This window comes from Cebus imitator, unplaced genomic scaffold, assembly GCF_001604975.1.
Source record: "Cebus imitator isolate Cc_AM_T3 unplaced genomic scaffold, Cebus_imitator-1.0 Scaffold81, whole genome shotgun sequence".
Classification (NCBI taxonomy): Eukaryota; Metazoa; Chordata; class Mammalia; order Primates; family Cebidae; genus Cebus; species Cebus imitator.
In genome coordinates, this window is record NW_016107396.1 from 2,929,018 (window position 1) to 2,944,490 (window position 15,473).

At 40.3% G+C, this 15,473-nt stretch overlaps 1 protein-coding gene across 4 annotated transcripts in view; it reads left to right on the plus strand.

The window, feature by feature from the left end:
- Positions 1-15,473, plus strand: part of ARHGAP18 (Rho GTPase activating protein 18) — a 197,661-nt gene that overhangs the window by 107,362 nt on the left and 74,826 nt on the right. Inside the window, exon 1 of one of the 4 annotated variants that reach the window (XM_017533284.2) lies at positions 3,001-3,116. The exons of the other annotated variants lie outside the window; for them this stretch is intronic. The gene's annotated coding sequence lies outside the window, so the exon portion shown is untranslated. Of the gene's footprint in view, positions 1-3,000; positions 3,117-15,473 lie in introns of those variants that run through there. 4 annotated transcript variants of the gene reach the window in all.

A 15,473-nucleotide genomic window follows, 5' to 3' on the forward strand; every position in this document is an offset into this window, starting at 1 on the left:
TAGGCTCTGAGAGTTTTAGATAACTTGCCTTTGATTTCATGGAAAATGATGAAACCAAGTTGCAAATTATAGTCTAGGTGACTCCTAAGACACCACATTTCTCAGGTTTCATTCTTCACTAACATCTCGATTCCTGGGAAAATTCCTGTATTCATACACAATTTGGGTAAGAAACATCTCACGGGATTTTGAAGTTGAAAAAAAAATCTTTGAATAGCCAGTCCATCTTTTCTATTTTCACAAATGAGGAAATAACCATGATCCATTGCGGGTAGGTGACTTGATCAAAGTAATACTGCTATTTACTGATAGAGGAAGGACCACAATCAACCTGTCTGTTCATCAGTTCAGTCCTATTCCCCTATCCTCTGCTGTGTTCACTGTTGTCTTGATAAAGCAAGCCCTGTTTTGATGAAGAATTCAGATGCCAGTCATTGGTGATGGATTTGAGATAATGCATCATGCTATTTTTTTTTTGACAGAGCTTTGCTCTGTTGCCAGGCTGGAGCACAGTGGCACGATCTTGGCTCACTGCAGCCTCCACCTCCCAGGTTCAAGTGATTCTCCTACCTCAGCCTCCAGAGTAGCTGGGATTACAGGCACGTGCCACCACACCCAGCTACTTTTTGTATTTTTAGTAGAGATGGGGTTTCTCCATGTTGTCTAGGATGGTCTCAATCTCTTGATCTTCTGAGCCGCCTGCCCCCGGAGTCATGCTCTTTTAATTCTATAATATTAACACGGTAAAGCAGAGGCTGCAAACTCAGATGCTCAAAGGGACTCATGGATAGCACAGCATTCAGATGGGACTGGTGGAGGCTGTCCCAAACTGGGAGGTAGATTTCCTGTTCAAAGGGGCCAGCCCCGCAGCACCTGCTGCCTCCTCAGAGAAACATGTTACAAGAAAAAAACATGGTAAACCAATTAAAAAATGTTTGAAACACCCTGCTGGCCAAACAAAACATTTCTGGCTGCCAGATCACCCCGGTGGACTTCAGTTTGTGATTGTTAAAATCCTAGTATGAACAGCTCTTTTCTTTCCACAGGAGATTTCACTACTTGGGGATATGGTGGAGAATATGTGAAGTGGTATCACTGTGGTCACTGTGGCTAACTGTTCTTTAGACCAGCCAAAAGATCAGTGGGTTGGGCTGTCAGAGTTCACAGAGTGAAAATAATTATCAACAAACGAGTATTTATTGCCTGTTTTTATTACCCTGGCGATAAAGTTGAAGAGTAATGTGTTTTCTGTATCATAATACAATCTGTCCTAATGGAGGATACTTGGTTATGCTGTTTCCTGACTGAGAGTCAGGAGACCTTTTTAGATGTTTGGTGCAGCTATTAACTACCTGGATGTTACTGGGCAAAGCACCCAATTTTTCTGCTTTGTCATATTCATATTTGTGTAATTAAAGGACTGGATTTACTGGGTCCTAGGAAACAGGATGCAGAGGATTTTATATAAGACTTGAACCTTGTTCTTTATCTTCATCTCTAGAAAAAAAAAAAAAAGCCTGTGTTGTCAGAGCAAAACAGAGACTGGATTGGTCGTATCTATCACGTATGTCTTTGAGCGCATGGCTAATCTCAGTGTATTTGCTGCTCTTCCTCTGACGAGCCAGCTGTGAAGCTTAGATAGGTTGCGAATAAGTGGACTTAGTGACCTCTAGGGTCATGTCAGCTCTAAACCCCATCAGAGCTTGTATTACCCTTGCTAAGGACAGATTTCAAAGCCCTTTGTCATATAGAGGCTAGAGCATGGGTTTTGTGGCAACACAGCTGGGTTGCATCTTCATTTTCCTGGCCATGTTGATTTTCTCTAAGCCTCAGTTTCCTCATCCTTAAAATGGGGGTTATAATGACAGCTGCCTCCTAGTCTTGTTATTGTGATGATTGCCCCTGACAAATTATTAAATACTCATTTTATTCTTATAATGGCACAACTGAGCAGCATAAATAATAAAACGTTATTTTAATTAACATTTTCATTTGAAATGCATGAGAATTCTCTTTTTCTGGAAGATTTTAAGCTTTTAAATTTCTTATTAGGAATTGAGATGTGTTGGAATTAAGAGTTGACAGGCTCAATCAGTACCGTTCCTCACTTACACATCCAGTTTAGCCTAACGTGCCTCTCTCTATTTGAGCAGTACCAATTGATGAAGGCACAGAGACCAGTGAATCTTGTATCAGATGGTGTGAGCTGTAGGTACCCTGATTTTAACCAAACAGCTAACTTTGCCTATGGGCACAGAGTCGTGCTTGTGAATCCTTGCACAGTGAAACAGAAGGAAGCCTTCACATGGGGATTCAGTGTCACTTGGAGGCCATCTGACTACAACTTTGCTGTAGAGGGAAGCATTCATTACACAGGAAGAACTGCTTTAGCAGCTTTCACAGGCTAATGTGAAGGACTTCTGCTCTAGAAGAACAAAAACACCTCTCCAGATCCATATTGGAGCATAATTTAAGGCAAGAGGATGACAATAGACAAATTGCACCCACTTCAAAAGGAGAGTGTGGGTTTACACTGAGTATTTGTTCCAAAAAGCTGAGAAGCAGGCACCATGCCCTGATGGGTCCTTCACACTGGCTTGCTATCACTGCTGAAAGAACAGCTTGTCCTTGTCTGCTGGACTTTCATCTTCTGCCATATTTGTATTCATGTGCACTCTCCCCACACATAAAAGAGCACAGCTTGCTATTCCTGCCTTTGCTTCTGTGACCTGCAGTGAAACCATGAAAAATATATTGTAAGGCTTTTTACATGGAATGGTAATTATGCACAATGGTTTTTAATCATTTGGCATCTAGCAAGGAGCCTTCAGAGAGTGTTATGCCTCAGAGACCTGCAGCTTTCATGGATCCTGGGAGGGGCCCTTGGTTGCAGGGGCTCTGTGTTCTCTCTCTCTCTCTCTCTCTCTCTCTGTGTGTGTGTGTGTGTGTGTGTGTGTTTGTGTGTGTCTGTGTGTGTCTGTGTATGTGGCAACGCCAGGTAGTGACAACAGTGCCACCTGGGAAACAGAGGACACAGATGACTGCTTGGTGGACTTGAAACCAGCTCTAAACGGCTGTTGGGTTCTGAACAAAACTCCAGGAATATTTTTCGCTGGGTGAGCTGGTGGGATGAAGAGACTGGGATGGGCTGAGGGTAGAGGGCAGAATGGAGACCCTGCACATTATTTGTGGTGTGGTCAAGGGAGACTTGAGAGGCAGCACATGAATCTCACCTTGCTGCCAATTTGGATCATACATAGTCACAGCTGGAAATTTTCTTAGAAGAGACCATCTTGTTCCAAGCTCCTCGTTAAAACAGCCGAGGAGACCGTGGCATGCAGAGGTGAAATGACTTGCCTGAAGTCAGTTAGCTGCTTGGTAAAACTAGCCAGGAATCCAGGCCTTCTGATTCCCCTACCCCAGCAATCAGTGGCATTGTTTTTCTTATTTAAAGAAAAAAGGGGTGCATATTTATTAAATAGGGGGAAAGAAACAGTAAAGTGGAATGAATAATCTATAATCCTACTATCAAGGCAAACCACTATTAATGTTTTTATATTCATCATCCCATATATCAACATTTTTTACAAGTTATTAAACAAATTATCCATATTTTATATTCTACTTTTTTTTTTTTTTTTTAGATGAGGTTTTTCTTTCTTGCCCAGGCTGGACTTGAACTCCTGGGCTCATGCAATCCTCCTGCCTCAGCCTCCCCAGTAGCTAGGACTATAGGTGCGTGCCACCACACCTGGCTGCTCCTACTTCTTTCATGAAGTTTCCATTTATTTCTGCTTCCACTCATATCAAAGTTTTGTTGCCCAGCTTCCCTATTAAGGAACATTAATATGAGTTTGTCTTAATTATAAAAAGTTCTTTATAGCTTTAATGTTAATTCACTATTGTGATTTTTTTTTTTTTTTAACATTTTGTTTCCTCTTTTTCTCCTCCTCCTCTTCCTTTGCTTCTTGGTTCAGTTTTTATTTAACATACTTAACAAGAGAGCCATTGTAGACCTTTATGATTATTCTTTATTTCAATTCCAAACATTCAGCCTCCGCCACACCACACACAGATTCTTTCATTTTAAATTTGTTTTTGGTAATCTCCCTTACACTCCCATCATTTTAACTCTCATGTATATGCTAATCATTCCAAAATTATCCTCCAGCCAGTAACTCTTTCATGGGCACAACCTAGACTTTGAAATGCCTGATCAGGTCTTGTCTAACTTGACTGTACACAGGTAAAACCTTGGAATCTTGTTAAAATGCAGATTTGGATCCTGCAGATCTGGAGTGGGGCCTAAGATTCTGCCTTTTTGGCAACCTTGATGCCCAGTGCTCCTGGTCTGTGGAGCATACTAGGTAGCAAGGATCTCCAACACAGCTCTGCAGGTCCAAACTGAGGGTGTCACATTCTCTGCCAATCCTCCTCTTTTTTTTCTGTCTTCCCTTTTTCAGTTAATGACTTTGCCATCCACCCTCCTGTCCAAGAACAAACTGTGGAATTATCTTTGTTTCTTCTGTTTCCTTCATCTACTTTATCTAATTGGTCACCAAGGCATTCTGTTTGGGAAAAGCTTCTTGAATGTGTCCTTTCACTTTTGTTTCTACCACTGCCCTTTGGATTCAGCACCTTATCATTGCTCAGGGATCTGTTTACTCCACAGCACCTTGGCCCCAGGCTGTCTCAGGATGTGCCTTCTCAGAATTACCTTTCTAAAACAGGAATTTGATAGTCATATTTGCTTGCTTAAAAACTTTCCATTGTCGCACTGCCTGCATTTCCAAGGTTCTCAATTTGACAAGCAAGGTCCTGCAGAATTTGGCTGCAGCCTTATTCCCCCCACCCTCAGCCCTGTGCCTTCTCCCTCCTCCAAGGGGTTGTACCTCCCTGAAAATGAATGCAGTCTGGCTACATCATTGCACTCACGGTTCTCTAAATTCACCATCCATGCTTGCTTCTCTGTCTTTGCTTGCGTGGTTGCCATGCCTTGAAGGCCGTTCTCATTATGTTCTACCTGGCAGACTCCTATTCAAACTCCAGCTCATCTCATGTCATTCTGTGACGCCTTCAACGGATCCCTTCACTAGAGCTTGTGACTTCCCTAATATGTACTTCCATCGCAGTTACCACTTAGGATATGGAGTTGCACATGTCTTTGTTGCCTTCTAAATTCTAGGCATAGGCCGGGCATGGTGGCTCACACCTGTGATCCCAGTGGGTGGAGGTGGGAGGATCAAGTGATCACACCTACCTTTGGGAGGCCAAAGTGGGTATATCATTTGAGGCCAGGAGTTCAAGACCAGCCTGGCCAACATCCGAAACCCTGTCTCTACTAAAAATACAAAAAATTAACTAGGGTTTGGTGGTGAGTGCCTGTAATCCCAGCTACTAGGGAAGCTGAGGTAGGAGAATCGCTTGAACCCAGGAGGCAGAGGTTGCAGTGAGCTGAGATTGCATCACTGCACTCAAGCCTGGGCGACAGTAAGACTCTGTCTCAAAATAAAAAAATAAAATAAAAAATAAACTCTAGCTCTATCTTGTCTGAAGTACACCTGCATTCCATAGTTTGGCATAATGTGGAATAAAGTAGGTTTCCCCTGAATATTTGCTGAGTCAGTGAGAAACCAAATATTCTGTAGATAAACTGGCATTAACTTGTAAATGTTAGCAAGGAGAAGGAATTACAGCAGTTGTATCTGCTGGGCTCTACAAGGAGAACCTGCCTACTGCCTCATTCATTCTAAAGCTACCGTGTCAAGACAGTAGTCATCAGCAACCTGTAGTCATTGAACACTTGGACTATCTGCTCCAAATTGAGTTATGATGGAAGTCAAGTTATATGCAGGATTTTGAAGACTTAGAATGGAATAAAAAGGATTTTATTAATTGCCATGTTTCTTACATGTTTCAGTGATAATATCTGGGGTATATTGGATGGGTTAAAATTATTAACATTAATTTTGTCTGCTTTTCACTTTTTTAAGTGTAGTTACTAAAAATATTAAATAACTTTCATCCTCATCTTTTATTTCTATTGGCCAGCACTGTTCTAAAATATCAATTTATTTCTCATATTTGAAATACCTGAGGAAAGTTTCCCATTACCCCCCGACTGTGCTTTTAAAAATTTCATAAAGTGAGGTTTAGTTATTTTCGATTCTTATGAGTTACAGACTTTAAATTTGTTTCAGTGAAGATTCTAACCGTACACTTAATTCTTCAAGTTGTATTTTTTTGAGATGATTCTCTTGATTCTTACTGAATCAACAAACTAAAGAACTTTATCATGTTGGATATTACTGTTCCCTATAAATAGAAAACTCAAAATGTATTGCTTTTCTTTTCACCATGACCTAGGGAATTAGAAATGGAAGGTGAGAAATTTTAGTCTAAGATTCATCCACATCCTTGGTCCTGCTGCCCACATACTTTCTCACTACTTTTTCTGATTTAAAATTATATACGTTGCATGCCATCATTGATACCGTCTGCGTAATCCGTTTTTCAGTGTTTAAAGCTTAAGGATTCTATCACTTAAAATTTTTTTTTTTTTTTAATTTGAGGCACCTAAGGCAGTTTTCTTTTCTTCTTTTTTTTTTTTTTTTAATCATAAAATTCTTTTCCGATGCATCCTTAAACAGATCTCCAAATAACAAAATCAAGACAAAGATTCTATAGTTGAGGTGTAAGTTGGGACCCAGAGAAACCCTTGCCTGCCACTTCCAAGGCAAAGTGACAGGTGAAATTATGGCTTTATAGGTGAAAAATCACTACTAACAGGTTAGTGCTATATGATTTCTAGGAGAAGAGGCAAGATACTGTTTTCTTTTTTGTAGGATGTTTCTTGTGGGGTGTATCGGCCATGCTCACACGGTCAACAGTAGACCTGAAGATATGCCACTTCCTTCTCTCTTCCAGTAGTACTTCTTTCCCACACTATACAGTGATAATGATGTAAGAAATATTTTTTCTGGAGACATTAGTATGGGCTAAGAATGATAACAACGCTTTAGGTGTGAATAAGAACCTGTTGGAGATAAGATGAGTCACCATCTACTATGATTCGTGGAGCAATAGCCCAAAGCGAGGATTAGGTGAATGCTTAGGAGGCAGCTAATAAATGTCAGTCTCTTTTCTGTCATGCATACTCCATCGCTTATTGCAATTCACTGATTAGAGTTTAAAATGGCATAATGAATTATGCAAAAACTGTTTCTGCAGGAGGGGCTGTCTTGCAGCCTAATGCAGCACAGATGGAAAGATCCTCTTTTAATCATTGTTCTCACAATACTTGGAAGCTTTTTGAGGAATAAGCACTCAGAAGTGGAAGTGAATGGCCTTCCACAGTAAATGAATTCCTTCTGCAGAGAGGAACTGAAATGTATTTTGTGATGCAGATGGTTGCCCTGTGTTTGAATGCTCATCCTTGTCATTTGAGATTCATGCTTAGGAGCAAAATGTCTCTTGAAATACTAGAGTTTAGATGATTCCATTGGAGAAATTACTCCTGTCCAGTCTGGCCCAACATGTATTAAGTTTTTGTTTTTTTTTCCAAAAATGGTGACAATGAGTGTATAAATGCCAGCTCATTCCAATTAGGAAAACATGCAAATTCTGTCTCTCTGATTTGTAGTTACTACACTGAAGAGACTAAACTAGTTACCATCCCCTTTTATTAGCATAATATTAATGCAGATTATCAGCAAAGGCTTTCTTAAAAAAAACGAGAGCCATGGAAAGCAGTTAATAACAGTGCTAATTTCCTCAGTTAGGAAGCAAAAAAAAAAACCATTTATGATTAGGCTTTTAACTTTGGTATCTGTGCCAAGGACTTCCCACCTGGGTCTAAATATGTACCTGTTTCTAAAATTAATGTCAACTTGGAGCTTTCACTTGCAGAGTGAGAGCCAATCTGAAAAAGGCCCAATGGAAAAATTTCAGAACTAAGATGATATGCTGTTATCTGTAGGTGTTTCATGATTTGGATGTCAATAAGAATGTGTACTGCAGGTTGTGTTTATAAGACATTGCTTTTTAAAATATAGGGGGGAAAGTAAAGGAGTAATATTCATTGGCCAACTCAAGGTAAAATAAAGGACTGCCTTAAACTTTTCGCAGAAAGGCATTAATATAAAGAGGACACTGGTTAACTCTTTATTTGCTTAGAGAAAATGGGCTTAAGTTAGAGGGAAATCAAGTTGAATCAAACAACAGGAAAACACCGTTGGCTCTGGGAGAGCTTTATTAAATTAGAAAGAGGCAGAGCAAAAGACTGGAATCTCCCTTCTAACCCCCTCTTACTGTGCTATTGACATTTTTAAACACTTTTTGGCATCTTGTCCTTGTCTATGTTTAACTAGCAGTGAGCACTCCAACACCTGTTTTTTTTCCCCCACTTACATAGCATGAAGCCAGGGCGGCCCTATATTGTTGTTTCCCTACATATTTCATCTCCTCTATCAAAATGTAGATTCAGAGGTCAGTGGTGAAGCCCTGTGCTGCTTTGGATTTTAAACATCAGCATGTATAGTGCCTTGTAATTAATTGTTGAATGTAGTTGTTGAATGTGTGAATCACAACTTGAGTGGTCTGTTTATTATTAACAAGCAAGAACTCAAGTTCTGTAGTATCACTCTACTAAAACATTGAAGTGTTGCCTTCATGCCAGTTTCACTGTTTTTTCAGTGTCTTTTTTATTACTTGAAATGGAAAGTATATATTATGTGGATGAAGTTCCTTTTAAAACCATAACCGCAGTGATTTTTATAATAACATCTAAGTACAGAATTATGATTAATATCTGTAATGAGAGAAGACCAATGAATAAATATAGGCATTGTCGTTCGGTAAAAACTATATTCATAAAACTACTGGATTAAGAAATTAGCATTTCTGTATTAGATCGGTTGGCATATGAAAGCATGCTTAGAGTTTCACAATATTTGTCTTATAAACATTGTGCATTTTACTTTACAGAACTGGCTTTTGCAAATAACTGAAGTCATTCATAAGGTAGGAGAGTTTAACAATTGGTCCTCAAGCATCTGAGTTTAAAACAAAACAAAACAAAACAAAACAGAACAAGAACAAGTTCTAAGTCTTTGATCTTTACCTTCAGAGTATCTGGCAACTTAGATCTTTTCTGTAGACGTATGCTGGCAAGATGGTAAAGGAAGTTCTATTTTTGATGCTGGCTTTCATGGCTATGATACAGTGTAAATACTGATTTCTGCCCTGGAGGGCATTACCTGCTCTTAATCCTTTCATCTTCTCCTTGTATAACTTTTTGGTCTCTAGAGGCTTTTTTTTTCCCCCCTCGAGATGGAATTTTGCTCTAGTGCACAGGCTGGAGTGCAATGGTACCATCTCGGCTCACTGCAACCTCCGCCTCCCAGGTTCAAGCAATTCTCCTGCCTCGGCCTCCTGAGTAGCTGGGATTACAGGATGCGCCACCACGCCCAGCTAATTTTGTATTTTTAGTAGAGATGGGGTTTTACCATGTTGATCAGGCTGGTCTCGAACTCCTGACCTCAGGTGATCCACCTGCCTTGGCCTCCCAAAGTGCCGGGATTACAGGTGTGAGCCACTGCACCTACCCTGAATAATTAACAACAACAACAACAACAAAAAAGACTTAGAACTTGTTCTGTTTTTTTTTTTTTTTTTTTTTTTTTTTTTTTTTTTTTTTTTTTGTTGTTGTTGTTGTTTTTTAACTCAGGTGCTTGAGGGCCAATTGTTAAAGGCTCCTACCTCATGAATTACTTTTTAAAAAAAATCATTTAATTATTTTTAAAAATGCATTCAGTAGCTCATTAAAAAAAATATTCAATAGCTCATTAATCTCTTCTGAAGTGATGGATTTCTGACACTGCAGTTCTTTCTTCCACCTCTCTTTCCTGACAAGGAGGGATGTGGGTACCTCACACCTCCACTGAGATTCAAGGTCCTGAGGCTTGGCCAGCGCAGAACTGAGGGAGGGCTCAGGAAAGTGGTGTAGCTGACAGCATTTTGTGGAGAAGTAGAAACCAGTCAACTTAGATCGTTTCTTTATAGGAACTGGGCAGAGAGGAGGATCCAGGTGTGTAGCGATGGGGAAAGCAGAGGAGAACCAGAGGGATGGAAATGGAAGACGAGAGGTGGAAGTCCTTAAATGGGCCAATCATACAGAATCAGCTTTCTGTAGAGTGCCAAGGCAGCCTTGGATGCAGCCAGCGGGGCAACTCTTGGGGCCAGGAACTACCTATGCACTTCTTCAGCTGTCTCAGATCCCCACAGGGAATGACATTTTGGAGGCTGACACCATGTTGCTTCTGGTTAAGTGGGGATTTTGCTGCCCCATGTGAAAAACAGGTACGCAATAGGCTAGTGGAAGCCTGGTAATGAGCCTGAGACTAAGGGTTGGGAGGTAGAGATGTTTCTTGAGGACAAGGACAGAAATTAAGTTAGGACAAGTTCATAAACTTCCAGTTGGTGGGGTTTAATCTGCCCAGAATTTGATGTGTCTGTGGGTGGCATTTGCTGGAGTTCAGTATGCCCATATTGTGCTAGATGTGGCATTGCCCAAGAATAGCATTAACTATGTTTCCTTATTAAAAGTGTTTTTCTTTACCATCTACCTCTTCTCCCCTCACCTTTTCAGGTTCCCACAATCCCTTCCTGTAAAACGTTTGTCCATCCCTCATATTCATGTTGGGCCTCACTGCGCTATGAACCCTGTTCCTATACTCTAAACAAAGCTCAGTGGCTTCTACTGAAAATGCTTGTTTTTGTGAGTGTGTGTGTGTGTGTGTGTGTCCAGACAGGATCTCACTCTGTCACCCGGGCTGAAGTACAGCGATATGATCATAGCTCACTGTAGCCTTGAATTTCTGGGCTCAAGGGATCCTCCCACCTCAGCCTCCTGAGTAGCCTGGACTATAGTCATATGCTACTGTGCCTGGCTAATTGTTTTATTTTCTGTAGAGACAGGGTCTCGCTATGTTGCCCAGACTGGTGAGTGGGATTTTTTTTTTTTTCTTCAAATGTTAAAGTTAAATATCCTCCCCCAACCCACAAGTAGCATTTTGCATGTGAAATTGTCTTTAGTTCTTGTTTTAAATTTCACGTATCTTTTAGGCTGCTTGTATTCACATCTGTCTTGGGCTCAGTCTTTTAAACATGCAAAGATAAAAGTGGCTTTAGATAATCTCGCTCAAGGAAGATTGTCTTGTAGTATTCACATATTCTACTTTGTTACTGACTGCTAAGACATTTCATAGAAAATGTAAATGAATTGTTTCCAAGCTTGGCTAAATTATTTGATTGGCTAGAAGTGACCTCCATCCTCTCTGTCCCCCCAGTAGAGTTGACTTTTAGTACCTGGCCTCCCGTACTTATCAGTGGGGCATTGTAATGTTTGAAGTTCATTTTGAGCTACCCCTAAAATTATATGTATAGCATAAGGGAAGCGGTTTTCTTTTTTCCTATCTAGGTATTTACCACAGAAGTGCTGTGGTTTTTAATTGTTCTGCTACTATTCTGCTATTACCAGCATTACTTAATAAATATCTTCTCCATTTATATTTTCTATCATAAACACAAATATCCTTCTCACTTTTAACCTTTTTGTCCAGTGTTTGTCTATGTTTTTTCTTTTGCTGGCTGGTAGAAGGTTGGTTTTATCCTCCTCTACTCCCCCTGAGGTATGAGATGATTTCTCTACCTTATTGCAATAGACAATCACAAAGAACCGAGAAGAGTTTAATAATAACGCCCATGTCTCTTCCATAATATGCTGTGTATGTAGCTTTCGTTACTCTCAAAATGTTTTCTTTTTAAATTCACCATTGCCTTGTGTTGATGTTTTTATTAGCATAGGAATGTTGATGCTAATATGTATATAAAAGTCCCACTGAAGGACAATATACATGCCATAAGGAAGTAAGGAAAACCATGATTATATTCAGTACTATTCTAACATTAAATTTCAAAATATTAGTGTTTATAATTTTGTGTTATGTCAACAACTATTTTGTTAGTGCTTGTATCATAACAGGCATTGTGAATCAACTTTTTATGAACTGGAGGGATATCAGAATATTATAATTTATAAATCGGTAGTCAGTCAGCAGCAGAACGAAATTCCTGGCTGATATTTAAATACTTTTCTTGGATCCTAGATCTTGAAGTATATTAAGTCTTATATGTGAGGGAATTTGCACCTTGGTGTAAATTTATCTGTGTTAAATTTACATGTGTTATCATGTTTAAGGTGTATTGACAAACTGTAGTGATGAGATTCTGACCTAATAGAAATCATGATGGGGGAATTTTGAGTAACAAGTTCAAGAATATAAGAGGAAGTAGAAAAAACTTTGATCTTCATGAGTGAATCTTTCTTCATTTCATCCCTGAAAATGTCTTGATAACTTGATAGATTTCTCAGAAAAGAAACAGGAACACAGCTTGGAAACTAAAAAGGCAAAAAATTTGATTCGCCAAGAACAATAAAAATAAATGGATAAAGGTTGACAAAAGATTTAGGTGCACATCACTACCTTTAAAGCTATATGACTGCTGTCAAACAAGAACTGGGTATGAGTTGTTCTGAGGAGGCTGGACTCCATCTCAGGAAACAACAACTTTAATAATGGACTACGAATGGGCTTCAGACCAGCCCGGGAGATCTTGAGAACCAGACCAGGGTTGCCAGCAAGGGTGTTTCAGTCTGTTTGTATTGCTGTAATGAAATATCATAAACTAGGTGGCTCATAAACAATAGAAATGTATTTCTCACAGTTTCAGAAACTGGGAAGTTCAAGATCAAAGTGCTGGTGGATTGGGTGTCTGGAAGGGCTGGCTTTCTCATGGATGGCACTTTCTCACCATGTCCTCACACTGTGGAACAGGCGAGTCTGCCATCTGGGGCCTGCTTTATAAGAGCACGAATCCCCTCCCTAGGGTCTTCATTTTCTAATAGCATCTCCTTGAGACTTAGGATTTCAATGAGGGAATTTGGCAGGGAGCAAGTAGCATTTAGGCCATAGCAAGGGGTTATAGATGTTACCGTAAATTATTGGTCTAAATCTTAGGAACTGATTGAGCAGGGGATGAATTGAGAATAAGTGGATAACAGTGGCAGAAACTGCCAGAGTGGGGGTGAAATTCTTACTGAAGAAGGAATGGTGAACCACAGCAGGGCCTGAAGCGTATTAAGGGCAGTCCTGAGGTAGAGACCATGACCTGAAGGCCCATGTTGAAAAGAGTTGTCTGGGCCACTAGTTGAGTGAGGAACTGGAAAATTCCACCCATGACTGGCGCTGGTGTCATTTGTCATCTACCTCACACTAAAGTTTGAAGAACTTGGTTAAAGCAACATCTCTGATAAGACCCCCAACCATAGAGTAAGCCATTCAGTAAATATTTATTTGTTTTCCAGTTTTTTTTTTTTTTTTTGAGATGAAGTCTCACTCTGTCGCCCAGGTTAGAGTGCAGTGGTACAATCTCAGCTCACTGCAACCTCTGCCTTCTTGGTTCAAGTGATTCTTCTGTCTCAGCTTCCTGCGTAGCTGGGACTACTAGGCGTGCGCCACCACGCTCAGCTATTTTGTTGTTGTTGTATTTCTAGCAGAGATGGGTTTTCAGCATATTGGCCAGGCTGGTCTGAAACTCCTGACCGCGTGATCTGTCTGCCTCAGCCTCCCAAAGTGCTGTGATTACAGGTGTGAGCCACCACACCCAGCCTATAATTATTTGTTTTAAAGATTAAGATGAATAATGGAACTATGGAATGTGTGCTTAAAAACATCTAAGCTGAAACTTGTTTATAAGTATTACTTACAGTCTCATATGCAACCAGCCCTCGCTTTTGTATGTTTCTATTTCCTTTAGGAAACCTACTTTTAGACTAAGCCTCCAAAAGTAGCATCACAGAGACATAGAACATTTACCTTATTAATTTTAGAGTTTCCTGAAGACTGATTTCTTTACTACCTACTTTCATCTCTCTCTCTCTCTCTGTCTCTTATTTCTTTGTAGTTTTGTGCAATTAAATAAGAAATGTCTTAGAAATTAAGCTATTTCAGAGGCAGCAGTACTTTAATAATTGAACAGTTCACCAACATCTGCTATGGCAATTTGCTTGAACCCAGGGATACTAAAAGGAAAAAAAAAAAAAAAGAGAGACATGGATTCTTGCCCCCGGGAACACATAATTTAATGGAGGGGACACACGTATGAGCAGAGCATCAATGTACAAAATGTGGTAAAGACTGTAGGGAGGCTGCAGAAACGAGGTTATTCCAACCCCCACAGAGAAAGGTACTGAGATATGAAATTGAGGGATGACAGCTGGAAAACAGATCAAAGTGGAGAACCTATGTTCTGAATGCAAAGTAGCTACCGGTGTTTAATTTCCAGGTGGCTCTACAGCTGGCCAGAAGAATAAAAAGATAAAGGATCCTGGAGAAAGAACGGCATGTCCAGGGTATCAGGTGGATGCAAGTCATGGGGACAGATGATTGAATGGAGTGGATATGCTTTGAACCGCTGTTCCAAGATTCTGAGATTTTTTATGTCAAAGTCCCACTCCAGATACCTTCATCCTAATCTTGGAAGATGATTTTGACGTTCAGATCCCAGGTTCCCATTTGGCTACTTGCCGAGTTGTCCCTCCAATTGAGGTGGAAAAACTGCTTCCTGAGAGATTTGGCAAGCTCAGGAACAAAGAGGATCTCACTTTTACCCAGAACCAGAGCTCTAAAACAAGAAACCTATCTCTGGCCAGTGATAGCAGCCTACCACTTTCCCGTGTATGTTCCCTGTGTCTGTATCTAAATAGGAAGTGAATTTTGAAATCTGCCTTGGTGCCTCTTGCCTTTCCCATATGTTTTTTCTTTCTATGCCTTCCCTCCCTTCTTTCTACCAGACCTGGCAGTGGCTGCTATGTCCCTATTCTTTTAGTGATGTCAAGAAATATAGTGAAAGCAGCAATGATAAATAACAAAACAAACGAAAAACCCAGAGCCTGTGAGTTCGTTGTATCATGTATTTCTCTAAAAGTGATAAAGCCAAGTTTTCAAAGCTAGCTCTTAATGGTGTCATTAATAGGCTTCTCTTCTCAGTGTTGCTTAGGTAATGAGGTATAAACAGAGGATAATTAGGTCATTTGCTTATTGTTCTCCTGAGTTTGTTTTGTTTTTTTCTACCCACTGTCAAAAGTGAGTAGCAAAACACAAAACAGAAAGTGGGTGGAGACTGAAAAACTATAAAGAACTAGAAGATGTGGCCGGGCGCGGTGGCTCAAGCCTGTAATCCCAGCACTTTGGGAGGCCGAGGCGGCTGGATCAAGCCTGTAATCCCAGCACTTTGGGAGGCCGAGGCGGCTGGATCACGAGGTCAAGAGATCGAGACCATCCTGGTCAACATGGTGAAACCCCGTCTCTACTAAAAATACAAAAAATTAGCTGGGCATGGTGGTGCGTGCC